Here is a 25,770-nt window from a genome sequence, read left to right as displayed (position 1 = left end):
TGCAGGCATTAGCAGGCAAAAGACCATGCATTGCCACTGTCTAATAACAGATGTAAAAAAAAAAAAAAAGAACGATAGCAAAAAATTGTCACACTGCCCCCCCCCCCAGAACCGCTAGTGCCCGTAGCTACGCACGACCTAACATTTAAGACCACATTTTTTACACCCAACTGGTGCAACCGGCCCTGCAGATGATTCAGTGATGAAAACCGAGGGGATTGTTTAATCGCAGAGACCTATGATATATTGTATTCTGTGGAGACAGTGTTGACCTACGTAGATAATACGCGTCCAATACCGGCCCAGATCCATCCTCACTGAAATGAGCCAGCACCAGCTGGGCCTCCCTCTGTAAAGCCTGCCCGACGACGTGCACCACACGGCCTATTGAAATGCATAATGACATTAAAGCCACCAGGCCTCTCAGAAAAACGGATAATACCCTTTGTACTCCTTTCCTGAGTCTTTGCATGTTGTAAAGATTAAGGAAATTGTCATCCCGTCATTGAGTTTGGGACACTCAGTGTTGACACAAAATCTAATTTAAAAGGCTGTATTGACACTGAACAAACAGACAAGGCTAATTTCAGCTCATTTTAGGTCCTCTGTCTCTGAGTCGTACCCCTATAAGGTAGGTCCTTATGGCTCTACTGACACTCTCTGGTTAAGGTTGTTTGTGGTTTGATTGAGGGAGATGCAGGGCTACAGCCTCTCTAATGAAGGGAACGAACTGTCTCGTCTGGACTCCCCATCGACCACTGGCACTAATGGATGCTGATCGTAAACCCTCCTCTACAGAGAGTTATTTGTAATTACCCGCATTCAAATCTATTTAGAAAGCCCTTGTTACATCAGCTGATATCTCAAAGTGCAGTACAGAAACCCAGCCTAAAACCCCAAACAGCAAGCAATGCAGGTGTAGATTTAGCAAATTACTTGTGATTATTATGCTGCACACCATTACTAACATGGTACATTTCTATTTAAACAGCAAAAGAACTGTGTCGGAAAAATAGGTGTGGGCTAGACAGAGGTACGTATGTCACATATCTCTGACCACCACAGGTTGTTGTTCTCTGACCATGACTCTCTCACAACTCAATACACAAGCTTGAAAGGTTCCGGTGGCCTATTTTATTCTGCCAGGGCTCTGAATTGTCTGATTCTACAAAGGCTGTCTGTGGGAGTCATTTATTATTTCTCACAGTCAAGTAATCTGGTTTTCCAGGAAATGTCTGCAGCCATAAAGGACCAGTTAATACTGTAATAATATTTAAGTAACATGCCATTGTCTGTTCAAGCTCAAAATCAATACCTGCTCTATGGCAGTGTTTCCCAACCCTGGTCCTCGAGCACCTCCAACAGTACACAGTTTTGTTGTAGCTCTTGACAAATACCTCATTCAACTCATTGAGGGCTTGATGATTAGTTGACAAGTGGAATCAGGTTTGCTTGTTCAGGGTTGGGAAACACTACTCTGTGGAAACAAAAGTTCTTAGAGAACATTGGGGAGCAGCTGGTATGCAACTCTCAACCTCATCATGAATGACTCAACTCAGGCCAGAGCTTTGTTTGCTGTGGACTAGATAGGTTGGTATGTGAGAGTATTCAGGCCAGCCGCTCCCAGACTTTACCTCATCAATGATATTTTAAATAATGCTTTATTATGTGTGGTTTAAAATGTCGGGCGGTTAATTTTGTATGTTTTTGTTTTGAATTCGCTGACATATGAAGTCAAGGAGAGCAATGCTATGTGAAAATGAACACTCCACACAATTTGTTTAGATCTACCTCTTCTTCAGCAATCCTACCTGGATCTGGCGAATCCAATATCACGTCTATCTGAATATCTCTTCCCATTTATCAAGTTTGCAAATAAAATACTGCCGTTTCAAATGAAATCAAGAACATTGGGAAACGGCGGCACCCCAAAAAGCTTTTACAAAACGGACAGAACGACGTCGCCTCATTTCACCTTTTTATTTTTGGCCGGGTGTAGACTCCTGCCTTTCCGCAATTATGCCTTCATCAGATGCATAATGGTTGCTCGGATGAAGGCATAACTGCCGAAAACGCGTTAGTCTGCCGGGCAAAGATGAAATGAGGTGACATCGTTTTGTCTTTAAAAAAAAAAAAAAAAAAAATTACGGAGTGCCTCCGTTGTTCTTCAACTTGGGATTTCATTTGAAGCCGTTGTCACGTATGGCAGACCACCCAGCTAATAAAGGAAAATACTGCAGATCTCTGCAACAGCTGAGAAGGGCCACTCTTCTCTCTCCACAGTTGTTGGATAATTATCAGCAAACTTCTCCCATCTTATGAGGACACATAGTTACCTTAACCAAGGAATTGAATGATGGGCTACACAAAGACACCTGCACCCCCACGTGCACATGAACACACACAGAAACACACACAGAAACAAACACAGATACAGACATGCACACGGAAACAAACATAAGAAAAAATTCAAAGTCGATTCCTACAATTGAAAAGGAAATGACAGCTGACAATGAAAGGATGTCCGGTTGTCATGACGCGCCTAAGCAATCAATGCACCATTCAATCGAATCAAATTGTGTCTGTCATATGTGCGCCGGATACAAGTGCAGACTTTACTGTGAAATGCTAACGTACGAGCCCTTCGCCAACAATGCAGAGTAAGAAAGTTTCTAAATTAGAAAGGAAATAGTAACATAATAAAATAACAATAACGAGGCTATATACAAGCAGTATCAGTACCGAGTCAATGTGCAGGGGTACGAGGTAGAGGTAAATTATGTCAAATGTATATGTACGTAGGGTTAAAAAGTGACTAAGAAATCAGGATGGATAATGTGAAGAGGGTGAAAATGTGTCTGGGTGAGAATTTGACAGGGTGCAAATAACGACGAGCAGAGGAAGAGACTGAGCAACTCAATTTGGACTCACTGACTGGCCTCTCATTTCCTGTGTTAAAAGTGAGATATGCCTGGGGAGCGGAGTACCGCTTTGTACCACTCCAGCTGAGTTACAGCTCCGCTTCCTCAGGAAGAGAAATTGAGACTGAGAAATATRGAGGCAAAAGAAGACTAGAAGACTAAATGTATATGGACCACCAAAGTATGCACTACCAATGGGCTTCAGAGTGATATAAGGATCACCAGAAGATAATGGTTGTGGGCGTTCGTTAATTGAGACAAACTGGTCTGCCAATGTGGCCTTCCATTTCCTTCTCGCTGCCTCTGCACCTTTCCATAGCTGCTAAGAGAGCATTTTGTTTTTCGGAGTGCTGCCCTCTCCAACTCTTTACTGTTGAACAAAAAGGTGATGTGATGTTCAACGTGGTTCATTTGTAATGTAAATAATGTGTGGGGGAAGTGTACGGCTTCTCCATGGGGAATCAACATTCAAATGAACAAGAAAAATGTGATCGACAGAAGAGAGGGAGAGAGTGTGTTCTCTGATCATGTGGATTATGTTAAATGTTGTTATTGATGTTACCTGGCAACTGATAATTGACCTTTGACTGTTGGCCCACCTCTGGCTGAAATTCTGCTCTGAATGTAGATGTAGTCGAGCAGCATTCAGTGCAGTACATCGCATCTAGTGCAGCAGTTATTCTATCGTTCTAGCTATGATAATGGCGCCGGAGGAGAGGGCTGCCATTTTACGGTCCCCTAACCAATTGTGTTTTTTTGAGTTACTTGTAACTTATTTTGTACATAATGTTTCTGCCACCGTCTCTTATGACCGAAAAGAGTTTCTACATATCAGGACAGCAGTTACTCACCCCGTACTGGAAGAAGATTTCTTGTTTTTCTTTAACGAGTTGGACGCGAAGGATTTACTCACTCCAGACACCCGACAAGGCCCTCATCCCCGTCGTTCGCAGTAGAAAGAGACCGAGAMATCGGAAATGTATGTCTGGTTGCCTTGTAAGGATCCGACGGCGAGTGTGTCATCTGACTTTACCATTGGTCCTATTAGCCAACGTACAATCATTGGATAATAAAATAGACGAACTACGAGCATGAATATTTCCTACCAACGGGACATTAAAAACTGTAATATCTTATGTTTCACCAAGTCGTGGCTGAACGATGACATAAATAACATACAGCTGGTGGGTTTTACCCTTTTTCGGCAGGATAGAACAGCAGCCTCTGGTAAGACAAGGGGTGGCGGTCTATGTATATTTGTAAACAGCTGGTGCACGAGATTTAAGGAAGTCTCTAGGTTTTGCTCGCCTGAGGTAGAGTATCATGATAAGCTGTAGATCACACTATTTACCAAGAGAGTTTTCATCTATATTCTTTGTAGCTGTCTATTTACCACCACAAACCAATGCTGGCACTAAGACCACACTCAATGAGCTGTATATGGCCATAAGCAAACAGGAAAAAGCTCATCCAGAGGCGGCGTTCCTAGTGGTCAAAAAGTGGTCAGATGAAGCAGATGCTAAGCTACAGGACTGTTTTTCTAGCACAGACTGGAATATCTTCCGGCATTCTTCCGATGGCATTGAGGAGTACACCACATCAGTCACTGGCTTCATCAATAAGTGCATCGATGACGTCGTCCCGACAGTGACTGTACATACATACTCCAACCAGAAGCCATGGATTACAGGTAACATTCACCTTGAGCTAAAGGGTAGAGCTGCCTCTTTCAAGGAGCGGGACTGTAACCCGGAAGCTTATATGAAATCCTGCTATGCCCCCCGACGAACCGTCAAACAGGCAAAGTGTCAATACAGGACTCGTACTACACTGTCTCCMATGCTCATCGGATGTGGCAGGGCTTGCAAACTTTTACAGACCACAAAGGGAAGCACAGTGCTGCCCAGTGACATGAGCCTACCAGACGAGCTAAATGACTTCTATTCTCGTTTCGAGGAAAGTAACACTGACACATGCATGAGAGCATCAACTGTTCCGGACGACTGTGTGATCATGTTCTTCGTAGCCGATGTGAGTAAGACCTTTAAACAGGTCAACATTCACAAGTTCGCAGGGCCAGACAGCTTACCAGGACGTGTACTCTGAGCATGCGCTGACCAACTGGCAAGTGTCTTCACTGACATTTTCAACCTCTCCCTGTCCGAGTCTGTAATACCAACATGTTTCAAGCACACCACCATAGTCCCTGTGCCCAAGAACACTAAGGCAACCTGCCTAAATGACTACAGACCCGTAGCACAGAAATCTGTAGCCATGAAGTGCTTTGAAAGGCTGGTCATGGCTCACATCAACACCATTATCCCAGAAACCCTAGACCCACTCCAAATTGCATACCGCCCCAACAGATCCACAGAGATGTCATCTCTATTGCACTCCACACTGCCCTTTCCCACCTAGATAAAAGGAACACCTATGTGAGAATGCTATTCATTGACTACAGCTCAGCGTTCAAGAATAGCGCCCTCAAAGCTCATCACTAAGCAGGATCCTGGGACTCCCTCTGCAACTGGATCCTGGACTTTCTGAATGGCGCCCCCAGGAGGTAAGGGTAGGTAACAACACATCTGTCACGCTGATCCTCAACACGGGGGCCCCTCAGGGTGTGTGCTCAGTCCCCTCCTGTACTCCCTGTTCACTCAGGACTGCAGGGCCAGGCACGACTCCAACACCGTCATTAAGTTTGCCGATGACACAACAGTGGTAGGGAGGAGGTCAGAGACCTGGCCGTGTGTGTGCCAGGACAACAACCTCTCTCTCAACGTGTAAAAGACAAAGGAGATGATTGTGGAATACAAGAAAAGGAGGACCGATGTGGCAAAATGGCTTAAGGACAACAAAGTCAGGATATTGGAGTGGCCATCACAATCCTATAGAAAATTGTGGGCAGAGTGAAAAAGCATGTGCGAGCAAGGATGCCTACAAACCTGACTCAGTTACACCAGCTCTGTCAGGAGGAATGGGCCAAAATTCACCAACTTATTGTGGGAAGCTTGTGGAAGGCTACCCGAGTCAATGTGCGGGGGCACCGGTTAGTTGAGGTAATTGAAGTAGTATGTACAGTTGAAGTCGGAAGTTTACATACACCTTAGCCAAATAAATTTAAACTAAGTTTTCACACAATTCCTGACATTTAATCCTAGTAAAAAGTCCCTGTCTTAGGTCAGTTAGGATCACCACTTTTATTTTGAGAATGTGAATGGTGTTGATGTGAGTTTGACACAAGTTAAACAATTTAAAGGCAATGCTACCAAATACTAAATGAGTGTATGTAAACTTCTGACCCACTGGGAATGTGATGAAAGACATTAAAGCTGAAATAAATCATTCTCTCTACTATTATTCTGACATTTCACATTCTCAAAATAAAGTGGTGATCCTAACTGACCTAAGACAGGGAATTTTTACTAGGATTAAATGTCAGGAATTGTGGAAAACTTAGTTTAAATGTATTTGGCTAAGGTGTATGTAAACTTCCGATTTCAACTGTACATATTACCTCAATTACCTCAACTAACCGGTGCCCCCGCACGTTGACTCTGTACCGGTTACCCTYTATATAGCCTCACAATTGTTTTTTTTACTGCTCCTCTTTGATAATTTTTTTATTATCTTTTTACTTATCTATTTTTTACTTAACACTTCTTTTTCTTAAATGCATTGTTGGTTAAGGGCTTGTAAGTAAGCATTTCACTGTAAGGTCTGCACCTGTTGTATTCGGCGCATTTGACAAATAACATTTGATTCTTACTAAATCTACAATATCAGTGAGTGACAGGAGAGCCCATCTGGTTTGCACTGCTGTCACTGAACCACGGCAGATCGATCAGTCATTCTTCCAGGTTTCTTACAATAGAGATGTACCTGTCGTGTCAGACCGCCCTAGCATTTGGGGAAACTTTAATATCACACCTAATGGTCTCATGCKCCTGTCCTAAAGATACCTGCTGGTCTACTGTGTATAAGAACATGTCAGTTCTACTGTATGACCACCCTATCCCGTGCTGCCTGAAATGAAACCAGAAGGGATGAGGATAGAGAGAGCGTGGGCACGCTCTCAACCCCCACTGCTGAGTGGGCTTCAGTTTCGACGGCACAACTCTCATTTGGATAGGTGAGTGGAGAGGGAGAAAAGGCCTAGCTGCTGAAGCGTGCCCCTCACACGGAACACCCATTCTTGGCAGAGGTCCAGGTTTACCTTGAGGGGATGTTTTTGTATTGTCGGCACAGGGAGTACACTACGGAGAAATAATCACAGAACAACTGACTTTAGTGAAACAGCCGTAGTATCTCTCTCTCTGCTCTCAGGATTAGACTACAGTGAAGTACATGAAGCGTTGTCCTAGCAAGTGTACCTTGTTTTTCTACCAATGAACCCGATTTTTCTGGGCATCCATCTCAGTTCTGTTCTAATGGCAGATGAATCACAGGCGGCTGCTGTAACTGCACTGAAGCGCCGTCTTRGGGTGTTATCGACTGTGTTTAGGACATTGCATTCGCAGTAGACAGTTTGTACAAGTCTTAATCGATGTAGCTGCATATCCAGATCTACAACCTCCAAGCTTTATAGAATACRAGCTCTGTAGGTTTGGCTGGTTTAGGAAACATAAAAGACGTGGAACATGAAGCGTTGACTTAATTTTGAGACCGTTTCACTCTTCAAACAGAAATCGGTCATCGTCTCGTATCCCCTCCTCCACAAGGGCATCAATAAATGATGAATCCATCTGTTTTTATAAGTTCTCTTTTATAGTGTTTTTCTGCAGGACTAGGAAGCTCTGGGTTGTTCTAGGAAAAATGTCCTTTCTATGTGAAGCGTTGACGTAATGTGCCCAGGTAGGAAGCAGCTGTGGTTCAGCTCCTCATTAGAAAGTCTCAGGGATATTCCGCRGTATAACTCCGACTCGGCAGATGTCTCTACTGCTATAGTTTCACCCTCCAAAGTGCGGTCTCGCCTCATGCATTACACATCCCACCCAGTTACTTATTCTGCGTAATGTTGTTTCAGCTGCCGTACAGTATACRTACCCACCACTTGTAATGTACCACTTTATTGAAGACTTGCACCTGGTGGTGTTCAGTAAGGTGTTGTGTCTCTCTGGTCCTCTCTGCCACTGAAGAAGTTGTCACATAACAGTAAGTGTTGGACTCAGTGGGAGGTTAATGTGCCGCTGGGTCAGATCGCTGGCTTTCGATCAGGACCCAGCTTGCAGCGCCCCAGGACGCCGAGACGCCTGATGAGACCGAGTCTGGCTGACAGGTAAAAACAATTGCCAATCTGAGAGACGGAAGTCTGCCTCAGACAAAGTGGATTGGTTTATTCGTGACCATGGAGATGAGGGTTTGACAGGAAGATCATTGAAAAGGTGCAGCGTTCGCTCACCATTTTAAAAACACACTTAAAAAAAAATCGAAGCAACTATTAAAAGCTTGACGCTTCGGCTTTCGTCAATGGCCTTCAAAGGTGACAGAAAGAGACACTTTCRAATAGGAGAGGTGTGTTAGACCAAAATGATGGAGGCTACACACAGCCATGTTTTAGGGCCATGTGTTATTTTCTTCCATGAACTATATTGGAAATTGCCGGGCCTTTTGGTGATGGGTCTGATTATCAGATTTGTTCTGCTCACTAGGTGGCTGATCCAGTCTGCTGCTTGTTCTGCTTCAGCAGGTCATGGTAACTTGGCTGCAACTGGAATGTAATGAGCTAGGCCTATTGAAAGATTCGGGTATGGCAGAGTGTAGTTTAGTTCTTGCTGATTGGATTGGAATAGTACAAGAGAGCTCGGAGTGTTCTAATATGGAACATTGATTGGCAGCATGGCCCTTCGTATTCAACAAAATATGGGACATTTTTATTCAAGATCCTCTCGGAAACAAGATGACACATTTTATTTATTTTATTTTTTTACCGTTATTTTACCAGGTAAGTTGACTGAGAACACGTTCTCATTTGCAGCAACGACCTGGGGAATAGTTACAGGGGAGAGGAGGGGGATGAATGAGCCAATTATAAACTGGGGATTATTAGGTGACCATGATGGTTTGAGGGCCAGATTGGGAATTTAGCCAGGACACCGGGGTTAACACCCCTACTCTTACGATAAGTGCCATGGGATCTTTAATGACCTCAGAGAGTCAGGACACCCGTTTAACGTCCCATCCGAAAGACGGCACCCTACACAGGGCAGTGTCCCCAATCACTGCCCTGGGGCATTGGGATATTTTTTAGACCAGAGGAAAGAGTGCCTCCTACTGGCCCTCCAACACCACTTCCAGCAGCATCTGGTCTCCCATCCAGGGACTGACCAGGACCGACCCTGCTTAGCTTCAGAAGCAAGCCAACAGTGGTATGCAGGGTGGTATGCTGCTGGCTTGACTCTGTACCGGTTGACTCTGTACATGTAGGMTCTTATCCTATCATGAAATTGGTGACCCCCCCCCCACACACCTTGTCACATCTTAGCGTGGTCCCAGTTCTGTTTGGGCTTTCTTGCCAGCACCTATGGTCGTTGTCATTGCCGAAGCTTGTTTGCCCATGGGTGGAGAGGATATTACAATCCCCTCTAGTGGATATAGTTTGAAAGACATGAAATATCCTGAAGTGGCCCTGAAGTGTTAATTTGTTGAGTGACAATGGTCACCTGTGCTTTTAAACCAGACATGCACTGTGCATTTAAAATTAGTAGATTTTAAWTTTTTTTCAGACTAAATGAGTCTGTGTATAAATGCACAGGGCCAATAATGAGAGAGAGGGACAGGGAGGGACAGGTAGACATGGAGTGGGGTAGAAAAGGGAGGGAGAGTGATTCTCTTTCATCAGGAGAACATAAGAGACTGAGAGCAGAACCCTTTGGTCGGCTGAAATTGGCCAAATAGAGATGAAAGTCTAGGCCAAAACGCGCGTGTATCATGTCTAGCTAACCAAAGAGACTGTACAGAGAAACAGAATGGAGTGCCATCCTGCAGGACAGGCATCACTCCACCTTCCCACGCCATCTACTCTCATCTTTGATCATCTACACGTGTGTGTGTGTGTGTGTGTGTGTGTGTGTGTGTGTGTGTGTGTGTGTGTGTGTGTGCTGCATGTATTAATTCAGTAATTTCGCAATGTTGGAGGATTTTCTTTCACCCGTAATACATTTCATCAAAGGGATTCATTACACGTGATATCTACCACCATGTACATGTCTGCATTCCTTGCTGGTGTTAAAATCAGCCTGGTGGCGGTGTGAGTTTGAACTTTGCCTCCCACGCACTGCCGCATCAACCCAAAGAGAAGTTAGCTCTGTACTGTACTAAAAGCAGAACCATACAGCCACTCAACTAAAACAGAACACCGTGTCTCGTCTCGAAAGGTTTGATAAACTGCTAAAAGGGGCACATGGCAGAATGTCAGTTCACAGACCGAGAGCCTGACGTGACTCTAAGGTCAGTGACTCAACAACAAATAATCGATCCATTTCTAAACCCCTCTGGCAGTAGGGCTTGAATGCACAGCACCGTACAGTCAGAGAGGGAGTCAGAGASTTCAGACTGGTATTTCTTTTCGCAGCAGGGGTCTGAGTGGCACTTGGCTCAATGCAGCTATCTCTCTGTGGTCTATGTGACTGCTAACCTATCTCATGGTTCCTCACTTTAACCCCCTATAAAATTCAGTCAGCGTTTCTCAAGAAGCCGGCATATAAATATCCTGCAGCCCTGAGCTTCACACACTTAAACAGCTCTGACACTTCAGTTGAAGTAGCATAAGGTCTTTCGTAACACATCCCCATGAAATTTTTCTGATGGTAACGTCTGATGGTAGAAAGCTCCGAGAATAAGGGATTATGTCAGTTGCTATGCCATGGACAACTACACGTTACGAAGAGCTACTGTGTTTCATGCTGACAATAGTATGTGACAGGCCATCTATAATATACACTGAACAAAAATATATAAACGCAACATGTAAAGTGTTGATCCAATATTTAATGAGCTGAAATATAACACCCCAGAAATTTTCCATACGCACAAAAAGCTTATTTCTCTAAAATTGCACACATTTTGTTTACATCCCTGTTAGTGAGCATTCCTACTTTGCCAAGATCCACCTGACAGGTGTGGCATATCAAGAAGCTGATTAAACGGCATGATCAGTACACAGGTGCACCTTGTGCTGGGGACAATAAAAGGCCACTCTACAATGCCACAGATGTTTTGAGGGAGTGTGTAATTGGCATGCTGACGGTAGGAATATACACCAGAGCTGTTGTCAGAGAATTTAATGTTCATTTCTCTACCAATGTCGTTTTACAGAATTTGGCAGTACTGTATGTCCAACTAGCCTCTCAACTAGCCTCACAACCACAGACCACGTGTAACCATGCCATCCCAGGACCTCCACATTCGGCTTCTTCACCTGCGGGATCGTCTGAGACCAGCCACCCGGACAGCTGATGAACTGTCAGAAACCGTCTCCGGGAAGCTCCTCTGTGTGCTCGTTGTCCTCACCAGGATCTTGACCTGACTGCAGTTCAGCGTCGTAACTAACTTCTTCAGTGGGCAAAATCTCACCTTCGATGGCCACTGGCACGCTAAAGAAGGGTGTTCTTCACGGATGAATCCCGGTTTCAATTGTACCGGGCAGATGGCAGACAGCGTGTATGGCGTCGTGTGGGGAGTGGTTTGCTGATGTCAACGTTGTGAACAGAGTGCCGCATGGTGGCAGTGGGGTTATTGTATGGGCAGGCATAAGCTACGGACAACGAACACAATTGCATTTTATCGATGGCAATTTAAATGGACAGGGATACCGTAATGAGATCCTGAGGCCCATTGTCATGATATTCCAGCGCTGACATCACCTCATGTTTCAGCACGATAATACACGGTCCCATGTCGCAAGGATCTGTACACAATTCCTGTAAGCTGAAAATGTCCCAGTTATTGCTTGGCCTGCATACTCACCAGACATATCACCCATTGACCATGTTGGGATATACTCTGGATCGACGTGTATGACAGCGTTCCAGTTCCCGCCATTATCCAGCAACTTCGCACAGCCATTGAAGAGGAGTGGGACAACATTCCACAGACCACAATCAACAGCCTGATCAACTCTATACGAAGGAGATGTTGCGCTGCATGAGGTAAATTGTGGTCACACCAGATACTGATTTGTTTTCTGATCCACGCCCCTAACTTTTTTTAAGGTATCTGTGACCAACAGATGCATATCTGTATTCCCAGTCATGTGAAATCCATAGATTAGGGCCTAATGAATTCATTTCAATTTATTGATTTCCTTATATAAACTGTAACTCGGTAAAATCTTTGAAATTGTTGCATGTTACGTTATTACATTTTTGTTTAGTGTAGCTATACCCCCAATCGCTCAAAACCTAGAGGCAAACTACTCTTTTTGTCTCAACCGCTTTAGCGGACATTGGATGTTACTCGCATAACCACGGATCGATGACCTAAGTGGCATTCACCTGACTACATAAAACAAATATATTTCAAATGTCCACCGCGGGCTACTGTTAACCTGCTGCCCGGGACGGATCTAGTCTGGTGGGCGTATTTGGCTCAGGCCTGATCTATATGATAAGGGACAGGGACAGCCTGATGCCTTAACTCTGATTTCAGACTGAAGTGATAAGAGACCAGATGGTCACCATGACAGATGTCAGTCTTAGCTTTTTTTCTCTTTCTATATTCTGCATGTCCTCTCTGTCTGTATCTGTCACTCACACTTCCTCCTTTCTGTTTCTGGCTTTTCTGTTTGTCTGTCTCTGTCCATCTCGCCCTCGCATACTCTTATTCACGCTGTCTTTTACAGCAATCCCTTTTCACATGTAAGGTTGTGCAGCAGGCCCGGTCTGCTCTGCTCCTTGTCTTTCTGCTCACACAGCGCTACACTATCAGCCAGGAATGCAAGCTAAATCAAGGAGGCTGGGAGACAGAGATATCTCTCCCCTCCGTCCTCTCACTTCCAACTGTTTATTGTTGTAATCCGTGTGCCAAGCAATAAGTGAAATTCAACTGAACTTGTCTGCCCGTTAGCTTTTACAATTACGATACTGTCCAATCCGTGAACAACACTGAGGTCAATAGTCTAGGCATACTGTAACTCTGTAGATATGACAGGTACTGTAGGATTCAAGGCCTTACTTTTTATTGCTACATGCTGTATAATGTTTCTCATTGCCCTCCCCATCAACTATCAAAGATGAACATTGGGGGTAGGGGGAATCTCCTCCAGCTGTCTAAAAATAGCCTTTAAATTTTTTTTTTAGCCTGTTTTTAGCTTTCTCTTTCTTTCTTTCCCTCTCTCTCTCACTTTCTCTCTCTCTCGTTCTTTCTCTTTTTCTTTCTTTCTTTCTTTCTTTTTCTTTCTTTCTTTCTTTCTCAATCTCTCACACTCACTGGTTTATGTCACAAGCCATGAGGAAGTCATGAAACAGGAAGTGGGCAGAAGTGGATGGGGGGGGGGAGAGAAATAAGATAGTCCTGAGAGACCGACCGACATCAGCACAGTTGTCAGTTGGACTGGAGCTCTGTAACTCGTTGCCAGGTTTGTGTTGTGGGACTGACAGGCTGACACAGGAATGCTAGACAGGACAAGGAAGACTGCTCTTTAGTGAGCCACCACAAAGGAAGCCAGAGAGGGGACAAAGGACTGGATATGTGGGGTCACCGGGGGAAGTGGGACGTCCCTCCAACCCCTCCGCTTGCCCCCACTCACAGGTAGTGGTGTGTGCTCTTTACTTCTCTTGGTATGTTGGTCACAAACCACTAATGGCTAGAACGTGGTGTGAAACCTAGACTATGGAAACATTTCTCTATATTCTTGGTTTGATTTGTTCCATGGGACTTTCAGTTTAGTATGTCTAAGAGTGTACTCCGTAAAGCTTTACTTGGGTTATAGATGCTGAACACTAAGATGGCTTGTGAACGGGTGTTGGAGATCATTTTTATTTTCTTTGTTGTGTCGAACTTAGAAATGTAGTTTTGGCGTGTCCACTTATAAAGATCTTGGCCATCGACCAGTATGGGATTCATTTATGAAATAGAACAGAGCTGTATAACGTTCTAGAAAGTTGTCCGTTGGCCAGCGAATTTAACTGGGATGAACCGGGTGAAGACTAAATGTCATGAGATGCTGAAGTTGTGCTGTTTTAGGATGATGCTGCTTGTATGACAGCGGGCAATAGTCAAGGTCTGGATATTTGTCTTGTTCTGGAAGAATTAGCATTTTATAGTCCTCATTTCTGCCACATCTGATATGTGCAACATCCGACTTTCTGCTCATTTAAATCGGATGCACAATTCTCTATTAAAAAAAAGATGTATATCGTAACATTCACACTTTTTGGGGGGTATATTATCCCCGTTTTGTCTTAAGGCTTTTCACTCATCTTACAATGTATCCACATGATATTTTTTAGTACATGAGTGGGTCATTGATTCACCCCTGGGGGGATTAACGCAGTTGCACCACATCCCCATGGGGTGGCGCCCTAAACCTCTACTTGTTTTGTACCGTATCTCCATCTGCTTATCCGTCTGTCTCACTGTCTGGGTTTCTGTTTAGTCATGCAGTCATCCATCATCCGTGTTATAACTGCTGTTCTTTTCACTGTATGTCCTTCTGCCTCAAATATTGTGTACCTTAACTAGAGACAATATAGAGGACATTCACTATTTTATACAGTGGGCCTATAGTGTGAAGCTTTCTCTGTCTGTGACTATTCCTTTCTTGGAATAGAAGTTCCTATTCTCTTTGAGCTGTTGTGGGTCCTCTACTTTTGACAGTTGAAACCATGCTGTGTGTTGCTGTTTGGATGCTTCTCCCACATGTAACACAGCTGAGGGGTATACTAAAAAGGAGGATCAATGAGTTAGCCAACTAACTTCGATAAACAGCCAGAAATAACTACTACTACTACAAAYAAAAAAGCTAAACKTAGATATGTATTTTTGGTTTAAGTCAATTAGACCATGCCCATTTCTTAAAAATAAAAAGTGATTTCCAAATATTTAGGCAAGTTCGCTAATTGATCCTGCTTTGTAGTATACCCCTCTGATGGAAAGAAATGGGACCAAAAGCGAATGGAAGAATAGCAGGAAGCACCTTGCCGTTCGCGGTTCAGTCGTAAAGTGAGTACAACTCCCCCGCTGGTGACATCACTTCCTTCCTGTCAAGTTAGTAGAAAGTGACAACAAGACAGCTAGAGGGGCCATGCTGCTGCTAGTGCCCTAAGCTGCCCAAGAATGTGGAATTTTCAGGTAGACCTAAAATAGAGGCCTGCCAATCCCGTCATGCTTATCTATTTACTTGTTGACAGATCAGCCACTTTGCTGTCTGTGGACTCTGCACCCCTTGTATTTACTGTATGGCCACAATGTTGTAGCCATGCGGTGGCCTGATGACTGTTTCAAGTGGGAAATACGGATTTTATTCAATCTGCACAGTAAAGGTTGTCTGCTCAGTGCTCAGTATGAGGCCTTCTCCCTCAACCCCACAGGTCCTGGTGCTCCCCAATAATCTGTCTGCTTCTCTACATTCCGCTGTTCCTCCTCACCTGTAGAGTCCTGTCCCAGTCTACCTCTACCTCTCTACTACCCCTCCAATGCTCCCCCTCTCCCCCTGGGATATACTAGCCTCTGCATGAATTGCAGCTCTGTTTGGCCCCTTCTCCCAGTCCCAACCGCTAATAGATCTCGCCAGCTTGTAGTCCTAAAAAAAAACGGAAATTAGTTAGCATTTTCTACCTCTGGTTCGTTGGCCATTCCTATGGGGGAAAGAATGGGGTTTTGGGATGAACACCGAAAATAAGGTCTGAGGTTYTGAGACGTCAGTTAACAGGACCTTTTTTATGAATTATGAAGCCTTTATGTGCTTGTTTTGATTACTTAAATGCTTAAATTCACAAACATGTGACGTTTGCTGATGGAGATGATCTCCTAGAACAAAATGTATAATATGTCTTAAGCCTGTGTTAACCACAGACCTTCTGCGTTTCATCCAAAAACCCTAAAATCCTATTAATTTCCCCTTAGTCTTTGGCCAACGAGCCATGACGGAGTTAGCCTCCTTTTAGTGCCTATAAAAACACTGCATTACTAATGCTCTCATTGGTCAGCTAATCTAATGACCAACCAACCACATCTACTGAGATCCCAATCACAGATCCTTCTATAATCTAAAGTACTGCTGTCTCGTAGTTTGATAAGATTTTCCCAGTGATGCTCTGGAGCAGGTTTTCATGTCCAATCAATTGAATTTACCGCGGGTGGACTCCAAGTTATAGAAACATCTCAAGGYTGATCAGTGGAAACAGGATGCACCTGAGCTCAATTTCGAGTCTCACAGCAAAGGGTCTGAATACTTACGTAAATAATATATTTCTGTTTTAATTTTTAATAAATTGGCWAACATTTCAAAACCTTTTTTCGCTTTGTCATTATGGGATATTGTGTGTAGATTGAGGAAAAAATGCATTTAATCCGTTTTAGAATAAGGCTGGAATGTAACGACGTGGAAAAAGTCAAGCGGTCTGAATCCTTTCCGAATGCACTGTCATAAAAATATTGACCAACTATAAAATATTGCTGTGATATTGACCTACGGTGATGTTTGTTACAAAGAGATTGCAAAGCGGACAGAAGACACTTGCTGTTTGAATCACAGGGGATGAAAGGTCTCTCCACAGAAACAGCCCACCCCCATAATGCAATTGGGGCGTGACGTGGCCCCAGATAGCGAGGCARTCCAGAACCCCATATCCTGGATCTAACGCTTCCTAATTGATCCTGTTAACTGCAGTGTGGTCCGTTAGGCTGAGACTGTGCCTGGTGTGACCAGTGCTTGGGGGGCAGCAGGGCGGGGAGGGGACGATCAGAGCCTCCTAAGCCTGGACCTGCTGCTTATCGCTGAGGTTCCTTTTCTCCAGCTCTCGATGGCGTGACTCACATTGACACAAAAACTCTCATTTGCACATGTAGWAATATATGTGCAGTGGTAACATCAACCGTTGCCTTGCTTGGTAGCCTATGTCTGGCTTAGTAACGTGGTAGTTGCTTGAAGATCTTGTAGGAATCTTGTGTCTTTCCTCACTGTTGTTTTGTGACTAATAGGTCGTCTGGTGGACTAACTGGAGCCCTGTATCCAGCCCTGTCTGTGTGACGCTCCCATCTCTCTTCCTCCCCGTGGCATGATGCATTATTGATGCAGAGGGCGCTCTAAAACCTGGTGATTGATTCGCTTGATTAGAAAGGGGAGCAGGACGAGGAGCTAACTGGTTTGTGACGTGGCATTTGGTGTGGATTTGATCCCCAAGTATGAAGCCGCACGTACACCTTCTAGAGATGGCGAGTCTGATGAAAACCCTATTTTTACATGGTTTATTTGAAAGATATTCCCATTTGAGGACAAATAAATCCTATTTTCTGCCCAGCAGACACAGAGGAGCCTGTTGCAGGGATCCTCTGATGGCGTCAGTCCAGGGTCTCCTTTGCCTGATCATTTTGGTGACTCATATCCATACATGATGGTGGGTGYACACTTTCCTCTGGCTATCTCAATCTGGTGCTCATGTAATAGAGGCGGGAAATCACTATTTGTGTGTGAGAGAGAGAGTCTGTGTTACTTTTTGACCACAGATGAGATAAAGATAAGAAAATAAATGTGGCGGGGGGGGGGACTCCCCAGCTGAGGCTGTTACTTCATAGACGCCACAGTTGACATTTTCTAATTAGACAGAGTGAAGTTTGTGCTATAACCGTTATCAGCTGACTCGGGGGCCTGGATGAAGGAACAGCAGTGTTTCCGCATTGCACTCTATAGTGTGCGTTTTTTAAGCCATACCGAGTGGATGGCGTGGGCTTTCTATCCGTCTTTTATGTAATGTTTGAGTAGGCTGGCAACTGAACATGCTGCAGAGCTTGGTGCCAAAGCTGGAAACTCTTATCCACACAGAGTATAAGCAATGAGCAATCGACTGGATCAACAAATGGAACATAGACATCACACACACACACACACACACACACACACACACGCCCCGTCCATCTAGATTCTCTCCACATCTGTCTGTCTCTGATATTTTCGTGAGTGAGGCGGAGCAACTTGGCGACTGAGCGAGATCAAGGAGACTGGCTGTGTCAGTGGGAAGTGTCTCGCACAATACTCACACTTCCACACTGACTAGTCAAGCAGGCACAGGGAGTTTGTCGTACTGCCACACCACACAGGGCTTATGGTGGAGTGTTCTGGGCTCTGCTTCTTCGTACCCTCCTTCTCCCTGTCTCATGTATTTCTAATGAACCACCGGAGGGGAGAGAGAGAGAGAGCAGTGAGTGGAGAGTAGAAGCTACACACTGAAAGACAGGAAAAACAAGCAGGCAGCTGAATAGGCACCTAATCTTGGGGTCCTATGAGTGCCTCTTCTGGATTTGACACTTCCTGGACTGTTGCAGTCCTGAGAGAGGGAGCTGTGTGAGTGCATAATTGAGCGTGAGCAGCAGGGAGAGCAGTACGGACAGCGGAGGATCAGGGAAACGGGAGACAGAGGTTCTCAAAGGAGGGGGGATGTGAAGTGAGAGAAGGAGCAGAGGAGAGGGGAGGAAAAAAGGAATGAAGGAAACCACAAATCTTAAGAAACAACCTCTGCTTCAAGCCAATGGATCAAGGACTCCGGGATTGAAATCTGCAGCAGGACGTGTGCTGGTGGAAGTGTGCTGTTGGAACTTGAGGGAAAGAGAAGGGGAGAGAAAAAAAGAATAATACAGGACATAGCTCAAAGGATTACCTCTCCCTCCGGCAGAATGGGACGCTTACTCCACATGGAGGCTAATCAGGACCTGGGAGCCTGAGCGTCTCTCTCTGACTTTTCTCTTCTCTGTTATCTTGTTTGGTCTAAGGAAGGTGGGAGCGACTGAGGTAAGCCCGGTAGAGCTCCGGTAGACTGTGTACTCTTTCACATGGGTATTTACTCGTGAGAATTACTGTTGCCATTTTTGCTGCGGCTACAGCCATGAGGACTTTGTGACTCCTGGAGCACTTTGAGCCCCTACTCTGGAGTGGACCTGCGTTAGTGGCTGAAGGAGAGACTACCATGGAGCAACAGTGTGACCAGGGCGCAGGGCCTGGCCTGAATGGGTCCGACTCAAACCCGGGCTCCCTGTGGGACGGACAGAATGCCGTCACGACCACCTCCGCCTCCTCTTCCAACTCAGACCTGCCGTCCGCCCTCTTACCTGACGGGGAGCACCCGGACACGGGCCGAAGGCAAAGCAAACCCTTCACTGGCCTCAAACTTTTCGGCAGGAGGTAAGACACAGACCAACGTCTCACAATGCTGTGGAGCCTGTAAATGTTCGCTGGCCGATTTTGATACCTGGATGCTTATTTAGTAGCAGCACCAACAGGTGTGAGTTTCCAGCACATGCCTATAATGACTGGGCTGTGTGTGAGCGGGTTAGTTTCCATGCAGTTGTCCCTCTCAGGCAGCTGTAGTACTGGTATCTGCGTTCCTCATGTATGTATGTATGTATGTATGTATGTATGTATGTATGTATGTATGTTATGTATGTATGTTATGTATGTAGTGGTTACTGTATGGGGGATTGATCTATGTCTTTAGAACAGAGCCTCTGTCTATACAGTACAGCCTGGTCTGCTTTTGGTCTGACCTTGATGTACGGTCCACACACGAATCAAAGACTAGTTTGTTGTTTCCAACCCTTGCATACCCTGTCGCTGAGTGTTGCAACGTAACACCATGGCACAAATGAAGCACTCGTGTTTCAATATGCACTATTGCTAGTCGGCGAAACACTACCTGGGTAGGCTACAGCATGGGATGCACTTTGCCCGAACTAGCTTCGAAGGAGTGAGGACATGTAGGAGGTAAAGACCGCAGAGATTAACAGTCAAGGATTGATTTAGTAAGAGTGAGCGAGTGTTTCCATGGCCAGAGGGAGAGTCGAATCTTGATTAGGAAACTCTGATCATCTCCTCTGCTCTCTGAGAGGGCGTAAGACTCATTCTCATCATAGCAACATAACGGTCACACAGTGGTTTCAGTGTGTCCCCATGGTCATGACACACCGAGAGACAACGCCAACGTCAAATCCCAGAATTCGCCCTACTCTGTCATGCACATCTAGCTCCGGTATGCTGTCCGCTGTTCTGTCGAATTGGTTTCCCTAATAGCGCGGAGATAGAGCAAACCTGGCTATTCTCTTTTCATCTTTTAACCCACAGGTGGCCAGGGCCAGTGAGACTTCGAGGCCTTGCACCCTCCGAGCAGAACAGGACGAGAACGTTACATGTCTCTCTCCCCGAGAGGTTATTTTTAAACCTAATTAGCTGCTCTGTTTCCCTCCTGCCTTCCCTGAAAGCTTTTCAAAGCACAAAACGCAAGATGAAAAGATGAAGGATTTCCAGAGATGAAGTTTGGGCTAATCTGAGCCAGGGCGCCGAGGCCTGTGTGATGGAGTTTAGATGTGTGCGTTGTTCCGCTGAGACCTGGGTCCACAGACTGTTGGCTGGTGATTTACAGAGGGAGATGTGACTCAGATCAATCAGTCACAATGGCACTTACCACAGCACCATCCTCGCTAACTGAGTCACCGCTGAGTTCATCTTAGCGCTCATACTTAGTTCACACAATATTTTCTTTGATGCAAATGAAAAAATGAGAAACAACAAGAAGGGAACAGCGTGATACTGTATCACTGTTTGTTTGCGAATGAACAGAGGAGTCCTTGATGATGCGTTGCTGGTGGATGCTAATCTAAGATGAGCCTTTGTGTAGAGATAGGGTTTGAGGGCTGAGATAACAGTCATGTCAGCCGGGCTGTCCTGACGGATTGCAGATCCGTGCCGGAAGTGAAGTCAGCACTGACACAAGATGTGCCTGGCAGTGATGTCATTAAAACGAGACACATGACATGCCTCCCCGCTGCTGAGAGCACCTGCAGTACTCCCGACGTTATGGTACATTAGCTAATGAGCGATTACATACTATCCTAGTTAATTGAGGTAATCAAAAGCAAGACTCAATTTAAGAGCCCAGTTCAGTGCGTTGATATAACCAAATATGGACATATTCAGTCGTACTCGTCTTTGCTTGCAGCGTGCAAAGCAATGTTCTGACCACTAATGACCTTCGTCCTGATCAGAGTGCTGTAAAACATTTTCTTGTGCTCTACCTTTGCGAGATACCATTGCTGAGCGCAACAATGAGTAGGAATTCCATTTTAGTTCTCGTTTTGTGTTTCTCTCTCTCTCTCTCTCTCTCGGGCTGTGTTTGTTTGCTTTCCTGTTGTTTAAGTGTGTTTATCTCTGTGGCCCTGAGTAAACACATGCTGCCTGTCGGCTGTGATGGCGCAAAACGGAGAGCATTTGTCGGGGGTCTCCCGCCTCTTTAACTCAGTGGAATTTTAATGAGCTAGAGCTGGTGGGGGCTACCTGGATCAGACCTCTTAGCCTCTTAGCCCCCATTCTCCCTCTCCTCACAAGGAGAAATCTCTCCTTGACGTCGACAATTGGAATTGGACACTAAGGCCCATTGATTTCTAACAAGGTGCTATGGTGTCAAAAACACAATTATTTATTTGTCCTTTCTGAAGCAACAGGAAGTGCAACKTCAGTAGCTCATGTGTCTACTGTAATCGAACTGACCTGAGGTAATTCATTCATTTGGGACCATTTCTGTGGACCGCTATAGGTTTGTGTTATGTGTCAGATCCTGGCTGCCTGGGTTAGGGCCTACTACGGGTCACAAGTCAGGACCTTTAACAACCTTTCACCCTTTACAATTCCCAACACACGGTTTGCCGCTTTGCTAGAGAGAGGCCCCGACGCTCAGAAGGAAGGATCATGGAAAGGAGAGAGAGAGGAGGAGAAGAGACCAAAAGACATTAAGAATGGAAGAAAATGTTATAAGGAGGCTATTTTAGTTCCGCTTCAGGCCTCTGATAAGGAGTCACTGATGATGTGTTATAGGACAGTGTCCATATGGTTTGTGGAAGCAGGCGAGTGAGAACAGAGTGGGAACACACTTCTTCCCTTTGTTYAACAGTACTGACATTTTGTCGACGTGGATTTCCAAGTCATAAGGATGTGGGAATAGGGAATGAAGGAAAAGAGAAATTTTCTAAAAGACTATAACTGTAGCCCACATGATCTCCAGTTCAGTCTTCTTACAAAGCTGACATACTCAGTCTTAGCCTGGTGGGAAATAGCCAGAAAAGTCTAGCAATCATTGAGGCAAAATGGTCCRGTGATATGCTTTCATGGGATTCACAATAGATAAAATAATGATCTAATCCGATCCACGAATAGAGACGCGTTAACTCTGTTGGGGGCACAGTCACATGTGTCTAACTTGCTCTTGCTCGCTATTTGAGTTGCATGTTGTCTGGGCATTCTAAACATGCATCCATTTATCTTCTTTCTTTTTTTTTTTATCCTCTGACAAGGAACACACTTCAAGTAGCTCATTAACACCGCTGATGTTACCGCGTAGGGTGGAGACGGGCTTCGATGGACTTCAGGCGTAGCGGAATGGTCTCTGGAGAGCCTCGCAGCCGCCACGCGTGAGGAATGTGTTAAGCAGGCCATTTTGAAATCGGAGTAATTGATTGCTGTCAGGTCGTAKGGGCTTATTAGGTTTTACCCCGTCTTCCTCCTTCAACTGCGGACGGGAATGTAGTTCCCGACCCTGTTGTCAGGTGTCGTATCGAGACYCGTGCTGTGAGGACAACGCTCATAGTGAATTTGTGTGTCGGTGGGTTACGCAATAGAGAGATTGACTTCATCCAATTACACTGGAGGAGTCCTTAAGCATGGTCTTAGAGGGTCCGTCTAGTTATACGTTATGTTTAGAATGAGTAGCTATTAGGGCTGGGAATCGCCAGGGACCTCACGATATGATATTCTCACGATACTTCGGTGCCGATATATGTATTGTGATTCTCACGATTCTATATGTATTGCGATTGGATACTGCAATTTTATTGGGATTTAATGTTACAAACATATTGATCGCTATATGTCTGCTGCAGAGGGACGAGAGAGCATGATACGTTTTGATCGGTCATGGAAATAAAAGTAAAACAAATTTTATACATGGAGTCAGATATCGATATACATTGAACAAAAATATAAACGCAATAWMMWAAGTGTTRATGAGCTGAAATAAAAGATCCCAGAAATGTTCCATATGCATAAAAAGCTTATTTCTCTCTAATTTGGTTCACACATTTGTTTACATCCCTGTTATTGAGCATTTCTACTTTGCCAAGATAATCCATCCACTTGACAAGTGTGGCATATCAAGACGCTGATTAAACAGCGTGATCATTACATCTTGTGGACAATAAAAGGCCACTCTAAAATGTGTAGTTTGGMCACACAACACAATGCCACAGGGGAGCGTGCAATTGGCATGCTGACTAAAGGGATCTCCACGAGAGGTGTTGGCAGAGAATTAAATGTACATTTCTCTACCATATGCGCCTCCAACGTCATTTTAGAGAATTTGGCAGCACWTCCAACCGGCCTCACAACCGAAGACCAAGTGTAACAACCCAGAACATCCACAACCGGCTTCTCCGCCTGCGGGATCGTCTGAGACCAGCCACCCGGACAGCTGATGAAACTGTGGGTTCCCACAATTGAAGAATATCTGCACAAACTGTCAGAAACCGTCTCAGGGAAGCTCATCTGCGTGCTCGTCGTCCTCACCAAGGTCTTGACCTGAATGCAATTCGGCGTCGTAACCCACTTCAGTGGGCAATGGCACACCTTTGATGGCCACTGGCACGCTGGTGAAGTGTGCTCTTCATGGATGAATCCCGGTTTGTACCCGGTGGCTGGCAGACAGCATGTATGGTGTCGTGTGGGCGAGGAGTTTGCTGATGCCAACGTTGTGAACAGAATGCCCCGTGGTGGTGGTGGAGTTATGTTATTTTTTTATTTCACCTTTTATTTAACTTGGGAAGTCAGTTAAGAACAAATGRTTATTTTCAATGGCGGCCTACACCAGCCAAACCCGGACGACCCTGGACCAATTGTGCACCGCCCTATGGGACTCCCACTCACGGCCAGATGTGATACAGCCTGGATTCGAACCAGGGACTGTAGTGACGCCTCATGCACTGAGATGCAGTGCCTTAGTCCGCTGCGCCACTCGGGAGCACATGGGGGCAGGTAATAGCTACAAACAACAAACACAATTGCATTTTATAGATTGCAGTTTGAATGCACAAAGACAACATGAGATCCCGAGGCCCATGGTTGTGCCATTCATCCGCCGCCATCACCTCATGTTTCAGCATGATAATGTACGGCCCCATGTCGCAAGGATCTCTACACAATTCCTAGAAGCTGAAAATGTCCGTTATTCCATGGCCTGAATACTCACCAGACGTGTCACCCTTTGAGCATGTTTAGGATGATCTGGATCGACGTGTACAACAGCTCGTTCCAGTTCCCGCCTATATCCAGCAACTTCGCACAGCCATTGAAGAGGAGTGGGACAACATTCCACAGGCCYCAATCAACAGCCTGATCAACTCTATACGAAGGAGATGTTGCACTGCATGAGGCAAATGGGGTCACACCAGATACTGACTGGTTTCTGATCCACACCCCTACCTTTTTTTTAAGGTATCTGTGACCAACAGATGCATATCTGTATTCCCAGCCGTGAAATCCATAGATTAGATCCTAATGGATTCATTTCAAATGACTGATTTCCTTATATGAACTGTAACTCAGTAAAATCTTTGAAATTYTTGCGTGTTGCATTTATATTTTTGTTCAGTGTAATATCGTCCAAAAATAATATTGCGATATGTAACTATCGATTTCCCCCTCCCCCACGTCGCTATTAGCTATGATAATGGTTAGCTTTGATGGCCTGATGATGGGATGTTTTTTTTATTATAAAACACTTGCCTTGTAGAAATTGTTACCTAATTTTCATTCATCCACCATCCACATTGGATAAGCAAAGATCTGTCTAATACTTTCCCGTAGCCTTTGGCTATAACAAATTAACCGAGAATGCCACTGATTGCCTGACACCTCTAGCAGAGAAAATCAATCTCAAGGTGTGTTGACCCAGAATCTATAGGTAAACTGGCTTTAAGGGTCCATCAGTGCCTCAACATCCATTTCCCTGGTAACCGAAGAGACACTGGGCCAAAACCAGAGCCTGCTCACAGGGGAGCGACACCACATCACACGGAGAGTCTATATTACTCTGCCTGTTTCAGGGGGTTTTCTTGTCAGTTGGAACACCAGGGATAACCGTATATGGACAGTGCATTCAGAAAGTATTCAAACTTTTCCCCACATTTTTTGTTTTTTTCCCCCCTCGTCAATCTACACACAATACCCCGTAATGTCTGATTGGTGGAGTGCTGCAGATATGGTTGTCCTTCTGCAAGGTTCTCCCATCTTCACAGAGGCCCTCTGGAGGTCTGTCAGAGTGACCATCGGGGTCTTGGTCACCTCCCTAACCAAGGTCCCTCTCCCCCGATTGCTCAGTTTGGCTGGGCGGCCAGCTCTAGGAAGAGTCTTGGTGGTTCCAAATTTCTTCCATTTAAGAATGATGGAGGCCACTGTGTTCTTGGCGACCTTCAATGCTGCAGAAATGTGTTGGTACCCTTCCCCAGATCTGTGCCTTGACACAATTCTGTGGCGGAGCTCTTCGGACAATTCCTTTGACCTCATTGCTTGGTTTTTTCTCTGACGTGCGCTGTCTACTGTGGGACCTTTACATAGACAGGTGTGTGRCTTTCCAAATCATGTGCAACCAATTGAATT

General features: G+C 45.1%; 1 protein-coding gene across 1 annotated transcript in view; it reads right to left on the bottom strand.

The window, feature by feature from the left end:
- Positions 1-8,827: 8,827 nt before the first annotated feature.
- LOC111974722 (activating molecule in BECN1-regulated autophagy protein 1A) overlaps positions 8,828-25,770 on the bottom strand; it is a 294,670-nt gene continuing 277,727 nt past the window's right edge. Inside the window, exon 20 of the transcript XR_011481056.1 lies at positions 8,828-9,229. The gene's annotated coding sequence lies outside the window, so the exon portion shown is untranslated. The remainder of the gene's footprint in view (positions 9,230-25,770) is intronic.

The sequence above is a fragment of the Salvelinus sp. IW2-2015 genome, linkage group LG15 (assembly GCF_002910315.2).
Source record: "Salvelinus sp. IW2-2015 linkage group LG15, ASM291031v2, whole genome shotgun sequence".
Lineage (NCBI taxonomy): Eukaryota > Metazoa > Chordata > Actinopteri > Salmoniformes > Salmonidae > Salvelinus > Salvelinus sp. IW2-2015.
Note: the sequence above shows the minus strand (reverse complement) of the source record. Positions and strands in the feature narration are given on the sequence as shown.